The following is a 20,253-nucleotide window of genomic DNA, read 5'->3' as shown; positions in this document are numbered from 1 at the left end:
AGGCTGTGGAGAGCTAGGTGTACAAGGTCCGGTTGTGGACGTGACAGTTATGGAGGTGTGACCTCTGTGACCTCTGACACCCTTCAGCCACAGGTTTGGGGCCTGAAAAATGAGGATATGATGCCTAGATCACAGGACCACTCATTCTATGATATGAAATAATTTGTGGGAAGTACCCAAGGCAGTGCCTAGCACATAACAGAGTCTCAATAAACAACTATGCCATTAATAAAAAAAAAAAAATTCCTGGGGTGCCCAGGTGGCTCAGTCAGTTAAGCATCTGACTTTTGATTTGGGCTCAGGTCATGATCTCACAGTTCCTGAGTTCAAGCCTCATGTGGGACTCTATGGTGACAGTGCAGACCCGCTTGGATTCTCTCTCACTCTCTGTCCCTCCCTCTCTCTCCTACCTTCCCCCTCAAGATAAAAAAAAAAAAAAAATTTAAAAATAAATAAATAAATAATAAAAACATTTCCTGGGATGAGGGGTGCCTGGATGGCTCTGTTGGTGAAGAGTTCCACTCTTGATTTCCGCTCAGGTCATGATCTCACTGTTCGTGAGTTTGAGCCCCACATCAAGCTCTGCACTGGCTGTGTGGAGTCTGCTTGGGATTCTCTCCCTCCCTCCCTCCCTCTTTGCCCCTCCCCTGCTGGTGCACGTGCTCTCTCTCTCTCTCTCTCAAAATAAATAAATAAATAAATTTCCTGGGATGAAAGAGAAATGCAGAAATCAATTACTAATAGATAAATAATTCAATTTAAAACTTCTTACTGTAAGACCCATCAGACATTTAATGATTACATAGTTCTTAAACTTGAAGTTTACCTTAACACTCAAAGAAACTTCTAAGAGAAAAACAACCCACTTCTGTAACTTCTGGTCTTGACTATATTGCATCATACCAAGGTGAACTAATCATTGGGTCACAAATTATGCAAAGCATCAACTGCAAACATGATGTTAGGATAGAATGGGGGAGACCACTATTTTCATTTCAAAGAATCGCCATCCTGCCATTAACTACGCTAACAGAGGAGAATTTTAATTACTCCTACAATTCTAAAGTACTTGCTTAAGAACGCATTATATGGTCTCTTTCCAATAGATTTACCTGCTTAATTATGTTTCTTTTGGACTGATCTAAAATTAATCTTCATGTCACATGGTCTTGAGCTTTCTGATGTACACGGTTAGTTAGGAATGTAAAATGACAGTAGGTATTCTTATAAATAATAATAATAATAGCTACCATTCACTGAATGCATACTGAGTCAGGCAGCTTGCCAAATTCTTCAAATGCCTTTCATTGACTATTCACAGAAACACTCTGATGAGGGTATTATTCTCATTTTACGGAAGAGGAAACAGGCTCTGAGAAGTTAAACAGCTTGCACAGGGTCACATATGAGGTAGGATTCAAACTTGGGTCAGCCAGATTCCAAACCCTGTACTCTATTTTTCTAGACTGCCTATTTGTGGGAAATACAGATCAGCCAAAAGAAAATGTTAGAACTTCCATTTTACCATCCTCTTTATATTTTTGTTTGGGGCTTTATGAAAACATCCATTTACAAGAATACACCAAGTTTCTTTATTCATAAAGACCAGAAATAGCACAACAATAAAGAGGCAGGGAGAAAAGAAAATCTAGAAGGTCGATAATGATTTTCTTTGTGTTAAGTTTGTGGATGTTTTTTTCTTTCCTTCTTTTTGATTGTCCATATTTTCTAAATCTACTTAAAATTATGAAAATTTCAAAGTAAGGAGGTACATATAGATGAGGAACAAAGGAACTTGTGTGGCACCAGTCGTGTTTAGACATCTAATTATGATATTACAACAAAGCAAACCAACAAACAAAACTCTCTGGATACAAACGTATCTAGAGATACGTTTTACTGTTAAAATTTGCCTCCACTTTAACTTGGGAGGTGACGAGGAAGATGTGCCACCAAGAAATGATCACTGCCAGCTTGGTCCCCTGAACTGGATGCCAGTGGGTCTGTTTACTGGCAACAATGGTTTTACCTCTGGATTAAGAATGATTAGTTCTACTTTGGAACAAAATACAGTTCAATTGGGGCTCGAGAAGAACTGAGAGTCTTGTGGCTATGTACATGTTGAACAATTTCCCTTTGTTAACTAGAGCACTCGGATCTAAAGAAGAAAAGTGGCCACTCTGAGAGCGTATACTTTGGGGAAAAACAATCTGACTTCTTTCACATTGTTGAGAGGTGATCTTAGTAAGAGGGATAGCAAGTGTTAGCAATAACTTTTTTGATGAATTCCATCTCACAATTAGTTTAAAACACTAGACAAAAGAGATCACCCAAGGCATTTAAGTAAGAAAAAGGAAGAGAGAAAAAAAAGAACAATTCAAAAGATCATACCCAAAGCAGTCACCATCCGACATACATTTGCTGACCTGCCTTGCCTAACTTTGTTCGCCCATCATCCCATCCTTCATTTTCGTCAGCATGAGGTAAGGTTTCCTCAGGAGTTAGGCTCTATACCATAAGAACAAGACAGAAGTTCTTGCCCTCCTGGAGCTTTTACTCTCAAGGTCTACTTATACTTTGTATATGAGGCTGAATTGCCCAATTCATGAATTATAGGCCTGTATAAACAAAACATATAATCATATGAAATGTGGGAAAGCTTTTTCTTCAACATTTACGGTATTCATAAATGTATTACCTATATTTTGTTCTTATGAAGGTGGTGAATGTATGCATACCACTGAAAATAAAGGTGTGGCCTATAACAAAGTATACTCATTCTAATTTAAACAGGTGTAGTTTTTTTTGTACGTTTATTTATTTTTGAGAGAGAGAGCACAAGCAGGGGAGGGGCAGAGAGAGGTAGACAGAGGATCCAAAGCGGGCTCTGTGCTGACAGGAGTGAGCCCAATGCTGGGCTCAAACTTGCAAACGGCAAGATCACGACTTGAGCCAAAGTCAGATGCTCAACTGACTGAGCCACCCAGGTGCCCCAAACAAAACAGGTGTCGTTTTTAAGTTGTACTGAAAATTAGCATACGTTTCAGAATTAGTACTCAGAAAAACCTTCAAAGTTGTTTATGAAAAATGTCATTTTAATCAGCATCATTACAAGCAGCATATCTTAAAAGCATGTTAATATATTTGATTACTTTCCCCCCATATTCATGGTTTTCAATTCAATGTTCAAATTTTTCGGAGTGTAAACATTATGGAATATTTATAACCAAGTACCAAAATCAGTTGTCTTTCCATTTATGTGATGTGGAAGAGGGACAACTTCAATGATACGAGTCAATGCTGAGTCACAAAAGTGGCTCATTTCAGGAAAATATGAGCAGGGGATCTTGCGTTGTGCCCTAAATTAATAAAGCCAATTGTTGGGTGATAGATTTTAATGTGTTTATCTGTGAAATGAGAGAGAATTTCTACCAGCCCAATGGGACTACTACAAGAATGAGGAAGTTAACATTCTTGATATTAAAATGTTACGGTCTCTTTTACTTGAATCGACCATCTCAAAGTGTGAGTGGGTGGGCGCTTGGGTGGCTATTGGTAAGCGTCCGACTTCAGCCTAGGTCATGATCTCGCTGTTCTTGAGTTGGAGCCCCGCATGGGGCTCTGTACTGACAGCTCAGAGCCTAGAGTCTGTTTCAGCTTCTATATCTCCCCCTCTCTCTCTGGCCCTCCCCCACTCGCGCTCTGTCTCTCTCTCTCAAAAATAAACATTAAAAAAAGTTTTTAAATAAATAAATAAAAGTGTGAGTGGGTATGCAAATAATGGAGTAAAATATGAGTCCATAGATTTCTCGGGTCTTTTGAGGTAGACACAATTCCAATTTTAGAATCACTTAGCTACTCAGGTATCTTGTAATCATTCCTGAAGTTAATAGTCCTTATGCATGTGAGGGAAGGCCATTAGTGCATACTCAACAGATGAAATGGCAAAGATACATTTATTTTACTTGTCGAGCCACAATGATTATCATGTAAGTGAGAATCTGGAATGTCTTAAGTTTAAATGTGGCATTGTGTGTGAGTGTGGACACTAACCAGTATGTGTCAAAAGACTGATTTACTTACTCCATTGTTTTGGTGTTTTCCATCTTACCCCAATGCCATTTTCTCTCAGAACAGAGTTAACACAACCACTGAAGCAGAGAATGGAGATAAGTGATGGGAAATAAAACCCAAATCTCCTTGCCTCCTTCTAGTCTGTGTAACTAGAGCCATGTTTCATCAGCTCAGAAATTAGCCAGGACTGTTCACAAACCTTTTGACCATAGTAGAGACATTGTTTCTTGGTGAAACCAAAATGGCAGACATAGCCCGTGAGGAACTGCTCACTTTCATTTGCAAATGGTGTTTTGCAAACGGTGTGAAGAGTTTATGTGTATTTCCACGTGCAGGAAGAAACCTCCAGCTCAAAACTATTGAATGTCCGAATCAAAAATTTGGAACTTCCCAGTGCACTAAGACAGTGAGAAGATGATTCAGAAGGAGGAACAGCAGCCAAATTACATAACCATTCCTCACCTTGCACATTCTCAAGAATTCTTTAATACTTACAAAGAGTTTTACGAAATATTGCATTAAAACTCAAGGTGATGTAAATGGGATTTCTCTCTTGAATGGTTCTGTTGTAAGAAACTAATGTGTTCTGAAGTTACTATGCAAATTTATCTTTTTTCAAATAAAAGTAAAAATGAGTTTGTAGAACAAAATTAGGATTTTATTTGATAAATTATATCGCTATAGGGGCACCTGGGTGGCTCAGTCACTTAAGCATCTGACTCTGGAATTCGGCTCAGGTTATGATCCCAGGGGTGTGGGATCGAGTCTCACATCCAGCTCTGTGCTGAGCACAGAGCCTGCTTGGGATTCTCCTCTCTCTCCCTCTGCCCCTCTCCCCTGTCCTTCTCTCTCTCTCTCTAAAATAATATTTAAAAAATACAATAAAACAGAGGGGAGATAAATTATATCAATATAATGTATTGCATAAGTTTAATTATTTATGTGATTATATATAAATATAACTTATATAATAGTTAATATAATTACATAATATATAAATTATAATTATAAACATAACTGATTTGACAAGGTATATCTTGACAAAATTGTTTTGACTTTATTTTGAATAATTTCCGCATGAAACATGAAGGCTCTGAGTATCTCTGTATTTAACTCAAATCTGGATGAGTTACCACAAGTAAGAAGGAGTTCTCTATGGAGAAGGTCAGGAAAAGAAGGAAGGCGACACTATTTCCTGTTAACAGGGGTTAATGACCATCTCAAAGCAGCACAAAAGTAAGCTTGAACAATGGCCTTTAACCCGATTCTTGATGGCTCAAGGGGCGGCGGGGAACAGAACAATATTATGTCAACTGGAAGAAAAACATCATCGCAACAATGACAAGCTAACCTGGTCCAGGTCTGTAAGTGAAGCACCTCAAAGAGCAGGTGGCGCCCATGGCCCGGATGTGCCCTGAGACCCGGAGTCGTGTCCTCACCATCTCACGTGCTTCGGTTTATAGGCTGTGGTGTTTGTTCCTACCTGAAATTTCCAGCACCTTTGTGGTCACCCAAAATAGAATGTGGCGCACAAGTCCAGTCTGGAGTCTCAAAGGTGTGTTCAAATGCGTGCCAAGTCTTTTAAAAAGAGGCCAAGTGGATAGATCTTAATCGGCCACGTGAAAACAGAGTTCAGGTTACAGAATGGTAGGGTCACTTGCGGTTTATAGCTCAGGTGTGCCCACAGCGATGGGCATCATTTGCAAAGTCCTTTCCAACTCCTTCTTCCCTTACCCACTATTGGACGTGCAAATTTAAGGACGGCCTGAATTTAGTCCTCTTTATCTTTTTTGTGTAGGTAGGATTCCTTACAGGGTGTAATTGTAAGACTTGCCAAATAAGCGCATCCCGATATAATGCTATAAAATAAACTCAGCTGCAGGTTTCTCCTTGTGGGGAGATTTTACGAAGTGAGGCCTGTCTTAATAAAAATAATTTCTCACAGAATTATCCCACCTCGAGCCATTTTTCTACTTATCACGAGCGGTGTTATTCTCCTTTGATAACCGATTGATTCTAGGATCACCTTACTCAACAGTCTGGCCAATGCCTCGATTAAAATATACTTATTATTAAACTCTGAAGCTCCAAGTTTTACTTATTTCCTCATGCAGGTAGAGTCTGCTAATTTCTTTCCCCCACTGAATCCCTTCTCACTAGAATTACTGAGAATCTCTCCTCTCCTCTTCATGTCTATGTCTTTTCTTCTGTCTATGAAGACATGTCTTCCTGTCTTTTCTCTTTGAAACCCTCTTTTTTGTTGCCTTTAAAGCTATCCCTATCCCCTGACACTTAAAGGTGATACTTACTATTGTGAAGTAAACTAAATTGGCATTACCCTCCAATTTAGTTCATTAGGGGTGTGAAGGATGTGACTAGCACACCGCTAATCAGAGCTGTTTGCAGGCAAAAGAAAGTAGCAGTCGGTGCTAGAGTAGCCTCGGTGTTCAAGGTACAGACTGACAGGTCCCAGGGGGACTTCTCCTATCTCGGATCTAGAATACACTGTCAGTGCCCTTTTACCCACCCCACCCCCCACCAGAACAATGCGTCTCAGACCCTGCTCCTAGTAGTGGCTTTTCTATAAAGTGATCCTGTACACCCCAAGTGTCAAAATGTAAAGGGGATGATTAGGTAGGCATTGTAACGTTTCTTCAGCTATGACTTAAGGTTAAATGAAAGGTAAGAGATATGGGGTGCAAAACTGGTGCTGAAAATCTCCAAACTATGCCATGTCTGAGAAATCTTCCAGACAAAGATCTGGGGGTAGAACCACTACATAAAGCCTGACCACCTAGGATTCGTGTCGCTAGATTGAGACATAAAACCAATGAGCCACCAGGGTGAAGATACCTAGCATAAGAAAGAGAGAATGTGGGATGCAGGAGGGGTTCAGAGAGCAATTAGCAGATTTGAGTTTTATATAAAAACTCCTGTGGATTAAAGAAAGAATCAGGCACAGTTCACAAAAATCACGGATCTAAAGTCATTACCATCTTTGTACAAAGGAAGAAAACACAGGTAATATATAGAAATAGCCCCATTTAAAGATGCTAGTTATAATCCCCTCAGGTGCCATAATGATCACCACTGAGAACATTTCTCTATCCCTTACAGCTTGTCCTTCCCTTCGAAATATGTTGTGTGAGGATAATGTTGTCCTTGACTTACTTTTTACTTAAATCTACTCTCCAGAACATCAGTTCAATTTGTCAATGCCTGTCTCTCTCAGCTATTTCCACTGAAACAAGTGAAGCCTTCTATGCATTTCTGTGGTTGTTTCCATGTTTTCCCGCTCGGTATCCCTGTCTTGGCTCATCTGATACACACACATACACACTCAGTTCATTCCAGTGACCAGACACTGTTCTAGGAACTGGCTGTACTTATGTTTTCAGAGGGAGTCCTGTTCCCAAGGAGCCTACGAGTAAGAAAAAGACCAGTCAACAGCAACAACGAAGTATCAAACCTATATGAACTATATTAAACCCTGTTCTGCAACAGGCTGTTAACTAAGTAACTGATTTTCACGGTCTCATTTCATCCTCTCAAAAGTGTTCTAAAGAAGTAGGTGGTGTTGTGTGCATTTTATTACACAAGAAAATCAAGGTTCAGACAGATTGACTTGCCCAAAGTGATAGGCATTGCCACTGAGGAAAGGAAGCCTGGAGGTCAGCTCTGCATGATTCCAAAGACTTGATTCTTTTTTTTTTTCTTTTTTACAATGTAATAATTGCTGTAATACAGGGATGCTTATGCCTCAATTATCATTCATTATAAGCGCGGTCAATGGATATAGGTGTTTGTAACAAAGATACATCAGATTATAACTCTGCCTCTCCCGTCTGTGAGGTTATGATAGACTCTTACAGGGCCTTTAAAAGTCAATTCTCTGCTTCTTTTTAATGCCAGTATCTTTCCTCTTCAACCTTCTTCCACTCACCAAATAAGATGGTGCTAACGTTATTGCTCTAAGGAGGCCATTATGTCAATTATAGATAACGTCATGAGCAGAGATGGGAATTTTCTTAATCCAGTCATTGAACAACTCCATGAATTCTTGTTTAAAATCAAAATTGGGGGGGGGGGGAAACCCCTGTAAAAGTCATAATGTGAGCTATCTGAAATAGGCTATATAAGGAAATTATATTCAATATCTAGGTATGTCTGATCGCTTTCATTTTCCCCATCAGCAAAGTACATGTATTTGTGAAGATTAATCGCACGTTTGTGAAGATCTTTTTTTATCTGATTTTTTAAAATTACCAACGATTACTGCGTGCCGTCGTGGCTTCCATGCGTTACCTTCTTACTCCTCTTAATAATGCTCAAGGGTAATTAATGATATCCCCACTTTTCAGATGAGGGAACTGAGACACAGAGATCATGCCCAACTCAAGGAGCTGATAAGGGACAGAACCAGAAAATTAGCTAAAGACTCTTTATGCTCAAAGCCCATGATTTAACTTTATGGGTTGTGCCTCATTGAGATAATGATGGTAACAGCACAACTAACACTAATGAGTGCTTCTTGTGTACCAGGCATTGTTTTAAGGGATTTCCATATATTAGCCCATTCATCCTCATAATAATCACATGAGTCAAATACTGCTACGGTTCACATTTCATCAACGAGACAAGGAAATTCCAGTAGCCGCACTGTTGGAAGAAATCTGAAAGTGGTCAGATTTTTATGGTTGGCAGAAAGCCTCCAGAACCTTGTTCTCAACCATGCTACTCTTGGCAAATATTGAGAGAAAGACAAAATATTTATACATGACCTCCTGTTATAAAACAGAATATATTATGATTTATAGCCATTTCTTCAATTTAGGGTATTTAATCAGAAGCCATAAGACAAGAACACTTAAAATAGCTTCTTCATTTCATGTGTATCTTTAGTGTTTTTAAAACTGGAAAATTATTGGCTTCCTGATCCGACATCACTTCCTCTCAATTAAGACTGATAGCATTCACCATTAAAAAAAAAAAATTATAAGTAGAAATCTTAAAGGATAATTTAATATTCAAACTCAATACATTACCAGTCTTGAGGATCTTTTCAACATTCTTTTTTTTTTTTTTTGTAACAAGGACAAATTTCATCATTCAATTTAGATTTTCAAGGCTGGGTAGGCTACGTCCTTTTTTTTTGTAACAAGGACAAATTTCATCATTCAATTTAGATTTTAAAGGCCGGGTAGGCTACGCAGAAGTTCAAAGTTTTCGGAACAATGCTGTGGCCATGTACACTGAGAACAGGATAAACAATGGGTTCCTGTTTTGTATTTCCTGCAGAGTATTACTATGTTCTTAGTTCTCTTGACATCACTGATCATTTAATGTTAGTTTTGGAAAACAGCATCAACTATGTTACTATATTTAGAACCAAAAATATTTAAATGATGCAGCGTTCAGGGCTTTAAACACATAGGCTGTGTTTGTCAGAGCAATTTTCACTCCATTTGGAAGTGATGAGAGGCTAGAAAACTGAATGCTACACTGTTGTGGGGGCTTATTGTTGATTCCAGAAGGTTCTTTCAAAACTTTGGAAACTATACAGCCTACTGCTATCTTTCAGCCCACCTGATATAATAAACCACTTCTTAATTGCTTGTGTCAAGTACGTTTTCAACCTCCAAGTAAGAGATTATCTCAAGACGACCATTTCACCAAGTGAGAGGCTGGTTTACCTCAAACAACGAGAAGTCCAGTGTGGGTTCGACTCTGTCACCCCACCCTTAGCATGTGCCTCCCAGAAAGGAATTGGCATTTCTGTCGGCTAAGAGGAGCAGATCTTGGTTAAAGGGCAAGGGCTCCTGAGTGGCTCAGTTGGTCGAGTATCCACTTCAGCTCAGGTCACGATCTCGTGGTTTGTGAGTTCAAAGCCCTGCCTCTTCGGATCCTCTGTCCCCCTTCTCTCTCTGCCCCTCCCCCACTTGCACTCTCTCAAAAATAAATAAACATTTAAAAGGCAAAAAGGGCAAAGAACCCTTCTTCTCAGGAGGTCCTCTGCTGTTATTGTGTATGCGATGGGTCTTCCCTACATCTTATTAGCCAGAACAGATGGCAAGAAAATTTGGGAAGGTAAAAAAAAAAAAAAAAAAAAAAAAAAAAAATCTAGGAAGGTAAGTTTTGAAATTGGCGCGTTACCAGGATTCTACAGTAAGGATGGGGGCAAAAGTGGATTCTCAGTAGGTAGAAAGCATTGTCTGCCACAACTGTGGTACATAATTCATTTATCTGAGAGAGGAGTAAGGATGGAAATCGTGACTTGATTACCAAAATGAAATGTATCAGAGAGAAACTTCAGTTGAAAAGGATGCTTAAAGAAATACTTGCTGTAAAAAAGAAGGGCACTTGCCAGAAGGCAAAAGGTGTTGGCTTTGACTCGGAGGTCCAACCCCACCTCGTGTCTGAACACAAAGCATCCACTGCTGCTGGCAGGTGGGCCCTCTCCTGGAGGCCCGTCCAGATCTAGCTCCAGATCCCGAAAGTCTGGATGCATTCTCCCACACTCCCTTTCTTTTTTTGGAAAACTGAGCTATCATTACTCATTTCTTGACATTTCTGACAGACCCCTCCCATACCATCTTATTTCTCGTGCTTCCTTTTGTGAACAAGACTACTGTTGCTGTTTTTAGTAGGTTGACCTTGCTGGTTGGAGTATGCTCTCCCAAACCTCTCTCTAGCCAGCATGCTTGGAAGGGAGAGTATGTGTAGTCACGCCGAGGTAAACAAATGAGGTTGCTAAGAGCCAGAGGTGAGGGTCTGGGAGCCCCAGCTTCCCCTGGCCACCTGACAACTGGAGGGATCAATATTGCAGCAACATCTGCAACCCACCCGGACACACAAACAGATTGCACAAAGAGGTAGGAGGTTCTGGCTCAGAGGGCGGACGACACAAAAAATATTAGCATTTCCAGTCTCTGAAGTTTCCCATCCCCGACTTGCATTCATTTTGGAGGTCATTTCTCTTATACGCTTGATATAATGAATCTATAGTTCCTTCTAGCCTTTGAATGCTGGTCAACCGTTCCCTGTTGTTCTTTACTTAACAGTCATCTCTGTGACTTGCAAGGACGCTTTCTAACATTCCGTGTATTATTTACGTGTGTGATTATCCTTGTAAAATTAAATTTTATGGTCATGGCAATGATGGAAATGTGCCATGGATTATTGGGTTAATTCATTCTTTGAATCACTCAGAAAAGATACTTTTCATCTTCAGACATTCTTATTTATAGCAAATATCCCTCTGCCCAAGGTAGAAGAGAGGGTCTCACAGCCTCGTCTAAGACAACATGGCAAATACCAGCCTCCAGCCTCCAACTCCTGCTATGTAGCCCAAGCCACATAAAGTTCTCCTTTCCTTTCCTGTTGACGTCACCTTGCCCTTTGCCAGAGAACAAGACTGTAAATCTCCCAGCTACTCGTCAGTGACAAGTAATTCATTGTACGTTTATCACTAAGGGACAATACGGACACGAGAAAGCGCTTCATGCCATAGGAATCACAATGGCCTGACGGCATTGCGTTGTTGATATGGTGTTTCTCTTCTGTCTACTCAGAAACTAATAAACAATGTCAGAAGTGACTCGCAGAGAGCCAGGTGGTATAAATATCTAGGAACCATCTAGGAAATACATAACTCTCTCAACAACCCTAACCGCTTCACAGCGGGGACCTCAGCTGAGCGACTATAATTAATAATACACTCTACAACAAGTCTTATTACATGGTTCTGAGAAAGGTCTGGAGATATGATGTATGAGTGCAGTAACTTGCTTTATTTCAAACCTATGTTAGAAGATTTTATGTAAATTATTATGATAATAGAATATATTACAGCCTGAAGGTTAAAACAAGTGACATTTGCCTCTTGAGAAAGCTTTTAAGCCAAAAATATAACTACAAAGCAATATATTTCAGAGAATCCTCTTGGCTGGAAATAGCTACTTAATTAGAAGGCACAGTTTTTTGCTTTTTACAGGATAAGACACTTTGTATTTCACAAGTTCTGATAAATCTATAACAAAACTGTCATCATGTGTTGCTTAATGCCTTCTGGAGAACTGCTTAATCATTTGTTTATTCAACAAATACGCATTAAGCACTTACTTTGTGCCAGGCACAAATGCAATAAACGTGGAGGAAATGCAATATGAAGGGGAAACGGGAACTTCCAGGCTAATGGAGGAGAAATGCATTAGTGCATCACACGAACAAACACGACCAAGTCTGACACTCAAGGAAACAAAGAATATGATTGTTCAAGAGTGAAAACACAGGACCTTGGGTGGATCAGGGAAGCCTTCCTGAGGAAGGGGCACTTTGCCTGAAGGACGCACGGCATTAACTGCTGAGCAGGGAAGGCATTCCAGTGACAGAGAATAGTGCATGCGACAGCCCTAAGTGTGGTCCATTCTAGGAACTGAAAGACCAGACAGGCTAGAAGCCATGGGGCTACAAGGGAGGGAGGGAGAGGTGGGCGGAAATCTAAGAACATGGTGCAGAGCTTTAAATAGACCACCTTAAGAAGGCTTATCTTGAAGATGTTTATACCACAGTTAGCAACTGTTGCGTATGCCTCGATTTCAATAGAACATAAATATCAAGAAGAGTTATGGTTAGAAAAACAGCAGAGGTACTTTTTAAGCATATGTGGGATTCAAACAGCACATATAAGACCGACAAAGGTTTTAACCAGAAAACTGAGCTTTAACACGTTTTAAGATGTCTTTTCTATATACTCTCTTGCATTTGATGGTAGTTCTCTAACCATTCCTTAAGATTTTCACCTGATTTGGGAAACTCCGGCCCCAGATTGCATAATGGCACACACATGATGGCAAACCATCTCCTAAGAAAACATTTGCTTCACTTTGGTAACCAGGTAGTAGAAATAATTGGACATACGTTTTGACAACTTTCGAATGACTACACCCGCAGGTGGAGAGTATGATGGGGCTTGCCAAATGTAATTCACACAAGCCCAAGCCAAAGCACAGATGTTGGAGTTAAGAAGGGGCTTCTTGCCCAATCCTTGTGCCTACGTTTCAGGGCACAAGTGCGTAGGGTGTGTGTGACTGGTCCAAAATCACTCAAGCTCTTGGGCTTTCCTCATCGGTGCATGTATTCCCTGTTCAGCACTCAACATACTCAGGTATTCCCTGTTCAGCACTCAACATACCACAGATCACCTGGCTGACACTTCCTAAGCACAAGATGCCGCCACACGTCACCATTTGTACTGAATATGCTTCACTTTGTCTCAGGTGGTTGAAGCCGATAAGCATCAAAGATGTTATTTCACTTAATCTAGCGCTCATTTTGCACCCAACATGCCTGACTTTGGGGTCCACCCCTTCCATCCATCAGCATTACCTGATTTCTAGGGTCTCTGTAGTATGAGACTCTGCCGCTTCAATACATCTTTGAAAGTCATGCCGGTGTTTCAGGCAGTCTTGCTGCCTCTCCCTAAGCACTGAAATATTTGACTAGGAGAATGATACATTGTTCTCCTGGAATATTAGACAATGCTACTCAACTGACATGGGCCAGGGAAGCCTTCCAACATGGAGAGTGCAACTTATTTTTCAAAGAACTTCAGGGAGAAAAAAATGTAGCCTAGAAAACAATATTCATGGGAAAACTACATTCACTTCCTTCCTACTGAGATCCTCACAAATAATAGGAAGTGATGAGGAATCAATCGAGAATTCTGAGTTCTCTTGGGAAAAAAATTTAAACAACGCTCAAAGAAGCCTTCAAAACCCATGCATTCAAGAAATCACACCCATAAAAGTCCCTGGAAATCATTTTGGTACCTAAAAAAAGTGACTGGATTTGACCATACATGGCAACCTGCAGTTACTTTACTCTATTTTCATTGTTAGGTCAATGATAGCATTTACCATGTGCCAGACATTTCCACATTCTTTTCAGACAACTCCTTTAATCCTCACAATAACCCCACGAGGCCCCATGGTAGGGAAGGAAACCGAAGCAATGGGAGGTGAAGGAACAGGCCCGTGGTCACAGAAAAACGGCAGGACCGCTATCCAAATCCAGACCCACTGGCTCCAGACTCTCTGTTCTTAAGCATTACACATGTTTAATGTCTTCTGAAACAACCAAATAATAAAGTGAGAAGGGAACCTACAGACGGTCTCTGCCCACAGAATTAGGATTTTAAATACGATCACTGTGGGCCCCCCTTCTCTGTTCCAGTGAGGAGTGCCCTTTTCTCAAGCCCTCTGGAGCACGCAACACCCTCTGAGCCCACCTGAAAAGCAAGGAGTCATCTGGCAAACTGGGGAGATTGTTCCAAATACGGTGCTCGCTTACTTAAAGTTGGAACAAAGGTGTGCTGCAGGATAACAGAAGGTTTCTCTACTCCAGAACCTGTCTTCCTCCCAGTTCTATCAATAGAGAGTTACTTAACTTACCGAGATCCTCTTTTGAGATACAGATATCCTCTGGGACAGTTTGATCTATGTCAACTATGTCCTAGCATGCGTTGGTTTTAATTTGACCACCACTCGGCTCAGAAGAGTCTCAACTTTTATTGCACACGATGGAAGGAGAGAAAGAAATGTACAACTAAACTGATTTTCAACACTTCTATCCATTTCCCCCCTCCTCATCTCTGAAAGATTATTCCAGACCCAGCCTCTGAAACCGATCCTGTCCTTATAGAGAGTTTGAGAAATTTGGTCAACATGGCAGCTGGTCCCACTCATGACTTACGCCAGGTTTTTTTCTAACCAGGTCCTCATCTTATTTTCTGAGCCTGCATCTCTGCTCAGACAACACTTGGTCTGGTGGTCTGGTTCCTCTGAGACCAAGGCTATGCTCTTCTTTATCCAGTCTTCCCTCCAACTCCAACCCTGGGGCAGCTGGGGGCTTCTGTCAGACTTGCAGAAGCCAGGAACATCTCCTTCCAGTCTCCCCGTGCTGGCTGCAACACCCACCCAACTCCACCGTGTGGCTTCACCAACTTCAGTCTGTTCGAGTCTTATTCTCCCAGCATCTGACAGTCCCGAAGCATCTGCCCCTCACTGCCCTTCCAGAACATGTCCGGTTTCTGGGTCCTGCTCCTTCTGCCTCTGGTCAGAGGGCCCCACTGCCCACCAAGCTCTCAGTGCTTGCTTTTATGTTAGAATTACGTGGGGGAGCTTTTCAGATATGCTGGGTTTCGATCGGATTAGTGAAAGCAAACTCTCTAGAGATGGGTCCAGTGTACTGATATTTTCAAAATTTTCCAGATAAGCCTCACATATACCCAGGAATGAGAGTCACTACACTATATTAATTTCTCGCAAATCTCAATGTGCACACATATAACCTGGGGATGTTGTCAAAATGGAGGTGCTGGTTCAGTAGGTATGGGTGGGGTCTGAGTTTTCACATTTCCTACAAAATTCCAAGTGTTGACTTTGATGTTGTCCATGGACTACTCTTTAAGTAGCAAGGCCCCAGACCAGTGGTTCTCAAAGTGTGGTTAAGAATCATTTGGGAAGGCGCCTGGATGGCTCAGTCGGTTGAGTGTCCACTTCTTGATCTCAGGTTGTGATCTCACAGCCATGGGATCGAGCCCCGCATCTGGCTCTCTGCTGAGCATAGAGACTGCTTGGGAATCTCTCTCTCCATCTCTCTCTCTGCCCCTCACCCATGCATGCACATGCACCTGCTCTCTGGTGCACGCTCTCTCTCTCAAATAAATATATATATATATATTTTTTTTTTTTTTTAGAAAAAAGAATCACTTGGGGACTTGTTAGAGATGCAAAATTCCAGACCTCGCCCCAGACCTACTACTAAATCAGAAACTGGGGATGGGATCCGGCAAAGGCTTTGACAAGCCTTCCAGGTCACTCTGATGCTTGCTACAGTTTGAGCACCACTGGCCTAGATGGCAGTGTGCAACAACGAAAGCCACATAGATAATTTAAATTTTTCTAGTTGCCACATTAAAAAAAAAAACCCAATTAAACAGGTAAAATTCATTTTAACAGTTTCCTTAACCTAGGATGTCTGAGGTACTCACAGTTCAATATATAATCAATATAAAACATGAGTTTACATTCTTTTTTTATAGTAAGTCTTCAAAATTCAGTGTGCATTTTGCAATTATACGACATCTCAGTTTTGACTAGTCACATGTTAAATGCTCAATAGCCCATGTATCCACCATATTGGACAGCCAAGCTCTAGACTTAGAACAGTGATAATAGTATTAATTTTTATTGAGTGCTGGCTATGTGTCAGGCATTACTCGGTTAAGCATTTTATGTGATTATATAAGCCCTACCACAACCCTGTGGATTGGTAGTATGATCATCCCCATTTTATACACAGGAGGGGTTATGCCAAAGCCGTTATCTGTTGTTGCACCAGTATAGGAAGCCCACTCCCATATAAGCGTCCGCAATTGTTTTCAATCACTTTGTGTATAAAAACCAAAATGAAAGAGAGAAAAAAAATATGATAAAATCATGAAGATTAGTACTGTGAGAACAGTTGCTAAGACACCAGTCGCTTGTAAAAGTCATGGCGGTGGGGCGAGTAGAAAAGACCCAATATGCTATCTTCTGATTTTTAAAAATGTGCCAAAAGTCCAACTTGCACTCTTCTGTGCCAGCAAATCTGCTGAAAGGTGTTAATCTGCCTGGCTGTTTGGACAGTTGGGATCTCTGGGGAATGGCGGGACCTTGATGAGTCATGACGCAAGACAGGGCTCATCCTGGATTCAAGCAGCTAGCAGGGTCAGAACCTGTCCGTTTAAGAGGAGGCTGTGACGTAAAACGACTCTAGTAATAGTTAAACATGAGGCAATGGGCTTCTCTCAGTGTTCGTGTGGAAAGCAGAAGGTTTGGAATATAAAGGTAACGGCTGCCTTGGTGGTCTTCCTTTTGTTAACTTCCATAGTGTTGCAAAAACAGCCCATTTTCACACACATTTTTCTTTTCATTATAAACTATACAGAGGAAAAAGGAAAAACAATTAAAAAGAATTTCTAGGGGCGCCTGGGTGGCTCAGTCGGTTAAGCGTCCAACTTCGGCTCGGGTCATGATCTCTCGGTCCGTGAGTTTGAGCCCCGCGTTGGGCTCTGGGCTGATGGCTCAGAGTCTGGAGCCTGCTTCCGATTCTGTGTCTCCCTCTCTCTCTGCCCGCCCCCCCCCCCTGTTCATGCTCTGTCTCTCTCTGTCTCAAAAATAAATAAATTTAAAAAAACGTCAAAAGAAAATTTAGAAAAAAAAAAAGAATTTCTATCTGAGGCTCCAATTTGCCAGAATTCCCATCTCTTGTTTTGCCAAGTAAAGTACCCTTTTTGAAACTGGCAGGTATTGGTGACCTAGTAAAATGTGACCATTTAAAATAAATGAACAGAAAAATACATGATTCTAGATTTTTAAAATTCTGCTATGTATTTTTAAAATAAAAAAATATTTTAAAATTTGATTAGATATTTCAAACTTAAGTTATAGTTCTTTTTTTTTCATTTAGATGTCTGTGTAGTTTTTTAATTTTTTTAATGTTTATTTAATTTTGAGAGAGACAGAGCATGAGCAGGGGAGAGGCAGAGAGACAGAGAGAGGCAGAGAGAGAGAGAGAGAGAGAGAGAGAGAGAATCCGAAGCAGGCTCCATGCTCTGAGTTGTTGGCACAGGGCCTGATGCGGAGCTCGAACTCACGGACCCAGACCTCAAGATCATGACCTGAGCTGAAATCGGACACTTAACCGACTGAGCCCCCAGGCGCCCCATCCGTATAGTTTTATAGTGTAGGGTAGCTGAAGGATTTCACTATTTTATCACAAGACTTGAAATAGCAGTCATGTAACCGTTTTGTTTTTTTTTTTTTATGTATCATGCATAATCTTCAGTATTTTCTATCATCAATACCAGTGTCTTTAACTGTAAAGACACAGTTGGACTTGATCTGAGCCTCTAGCAACCCACCTTCATAACATCCGTTATCAAATACATCCGGGTGGTTTTCACACTGGACTAAGGATCAGGGACTCTTCTCCCACCCCTTCTTAGCAGTACTTTCTCCCTGCCTAAGCATTCTCTAGGTTACAGGAGTAGAGAGACAGAGAAGTCAGGGATTTCACAGACGCGGAATACAGGCTTTTAAGAAAATACCTAAGTGTGTTCTGGGGTAGGAAGTAACAGATTTTCCTTCTTAGGGGTGCTGTCAAAGGCGCAGTAAAGCCACAGAAGCCAGAAGTTGGTCTGATGGCCACCCATAGCATCTTCCTGCAGTCCCGGTCGAGAGAAATCCCGATCTCCCGTGGCCATGGTTTGAAGTCTCCTCATGTGACCAAGAGATTGTAACAAATGCTCTGTATTCTTTATTCTTGCTGCCTCGGTGTGCTGTGAGCCTTCTGAGGCAAGGACCCTGTTTATTTCACTCACTCTTGTTATTCTCACAATGTATGACACAGAGGAGGCTCGCAAGTACCGGCTGCATAAATTGCTGAATGAATGAACAGCACTCCTAGGTCTTAATTTATAATTCTAGAAATAAAGTGAAAGCCCCAAGTCTGCTGCTCGTTGTTGGTGACCCAATCTGAATTACTCCTTTGGAAGCACAAGCAAGGGATCCGTGTCTGTCTGCATCATGTCACTGAATGGTCCCCAGTCGCTGCCAACAGATAAGAAATGTCAACAGCTTAACCCAGTAGCTTTCAAAAATAGCACAGTTGACGAAACTGGAAATTTAGGTGCGTGCGAGAAATAAACCATTTGTGTTCAGTCTTAAGAAGGATAGGGTGACAACAGACATTCCTCGGAGAGATCTAAAATATTTTTTAAGACCCCCAGAAGCGAGTAATCATCAGAAGGAACATCTTCCCTCTCAATAAGGCACAAAGAGGACACCTTCTTTTCAACACATCAGGTAAGTCATTCGGAAAACTTGAGGATTGCGGCACGGCACCGTGTGTCTTTAAGATTTCAGTCAAGTTGTTTTTGCTGTTGTCGTTTTCAACAGTGCTGGCAGTTTTCCTCAAAATGTAAATGAGTATTTGTACAGCGAACCACGTTGTCGTGGGTTTCCTGGTTCATGCTCCCCCCCCCCCACCACGTGGGGAAAGGGGGAGGGAGGTGGCGACTCAGGGAAGGCTTTTTCATCCCTTTGCAGACAACTCCGGCTGCTGTTAATGCTGAAAATAGCTCAAATGCTCTCAGAACAGTGGCACCACCCAGCAGCTGGGATTCTTTCCCTCTCTTATTTGCCGTCTCTCTTGCCTTTTTTTCCTTCAGACACTTGGATTGGACTTAATCTTAAACCTCTGGAGTTCAAGACCTTTTAAAAAGGGCTAAATAAACAATCTCTACATGTAAAAGGCCACTGACTCCTACTTCCTCTGTTTAGAGCAACTGTTGAGCCCAGCTGCCTGTAGGTAAGATTTTTTTTTTCCTTCTGGAATTATTTCATTGGTTTCTGATATGTGTCTGACGATCGTCTTTGACATAACTCATTTATAGTGAAGGTATGGGGCGGCTGTGCATGATTTGCAGGTAAATGTGGTGTTCCGGAATACAGCAATGGCATCTGGACATTTCTGTGGCTGTACTTTTAAACTTTGCTCAAAGCTCTCTGTCACGTTGACCTGTGATACATACTGGCCTGTGACTGAGCTACATCAGAACTCCAATTAACCTGACTGCCAGCAGTGAGAGGGTCCAGACATCGTAATTTTGTTGTTTAGACTGTTTACTTATTTTTAACTTTCTAAGGGCATGGAAAAAAAAAAAAAAAAGGAAAAAGCTGCAACCACCTGAGCCAAGAAAATGTCAGTAATTAGTCTTTAAGGAGAATGAGATAGCTCTATTTTATTTTGTTCTTGGATCACTGCTTTGTTCCTTGCTAATGTGGAAGTGGTTTTTTTTTTTATGTTTCATTTTTAAAAATTTTTATGTTCCTGCCACAGTTCAGGTGACCTGGTTTTGCAAATGCTTTACCTAGCTAAAGGTCTTTGACTAGCAGGTTTCTGTAACGGGACAGTACAGTATTCTGGAAAGTCTTCTGTGCCTCTCCCCTCGCCCTCCTTATGCTCATGCTTGACATTTTGCAAAGTACTTTGATCTGTGGACTTTAACTTCAAACACAGCAGTTAACTTTGATTGTGGGTATTTACTGTGTTCAGTAAAACGACTTTTTTTTT

The 20,253-nt window shown here is 41.1% G+C and overlaps 1 protein-coding gene across 49 annotated transcripts in view; it reads left to right on the top strand.

Annotated features, from left to right (window-relative positions):
- SORBS2 (sorbin and SH3 domain containing 2) overlaps positions 1-20,253 on the top strand; it is a 351,659-nt gene that overhangs the window by 146,528 nt on the left and 184,878 nt on the right. For 48 of the 49 annotated variants that reach the window (XM_058723353.1, XM_058723357.1, XM_058723364.1 and 45 more), the window contains exon 2: positions 19,349-19,488. The gene's annotated coding sequence lies outside the window, so the exon portion shown is untranslated. Of the gene's footprint in view, positions 1-18,698; positions 18,984-19,348; positions 19,489-20,253 lie in introns of those variants that run through there. The other variant, XM_058723352.1, reaches the window with a different exon arrangement.

Source organism: Neofelis nebulosa, chromosome 3, assembly GCF_028018385.1.
Source record: "Neofelis nebulosa isolate mNeoNeb1 chromosome 3, mNeoNeb1.pri, whole genome shotgun sequence".
NCBI classification, from domain to species: domain Eukaryota; kingdom Metazoa; phylum Chordata; class Mammalia; order Carnivora; family Felidae; genus Neofelis; species Neofelis nebulosa.
The sequence above is the reverse complement of the archived record's forward strand: the minus strand, read 5'-3'. Positions and strand labels throughout refer to the sequence as shown.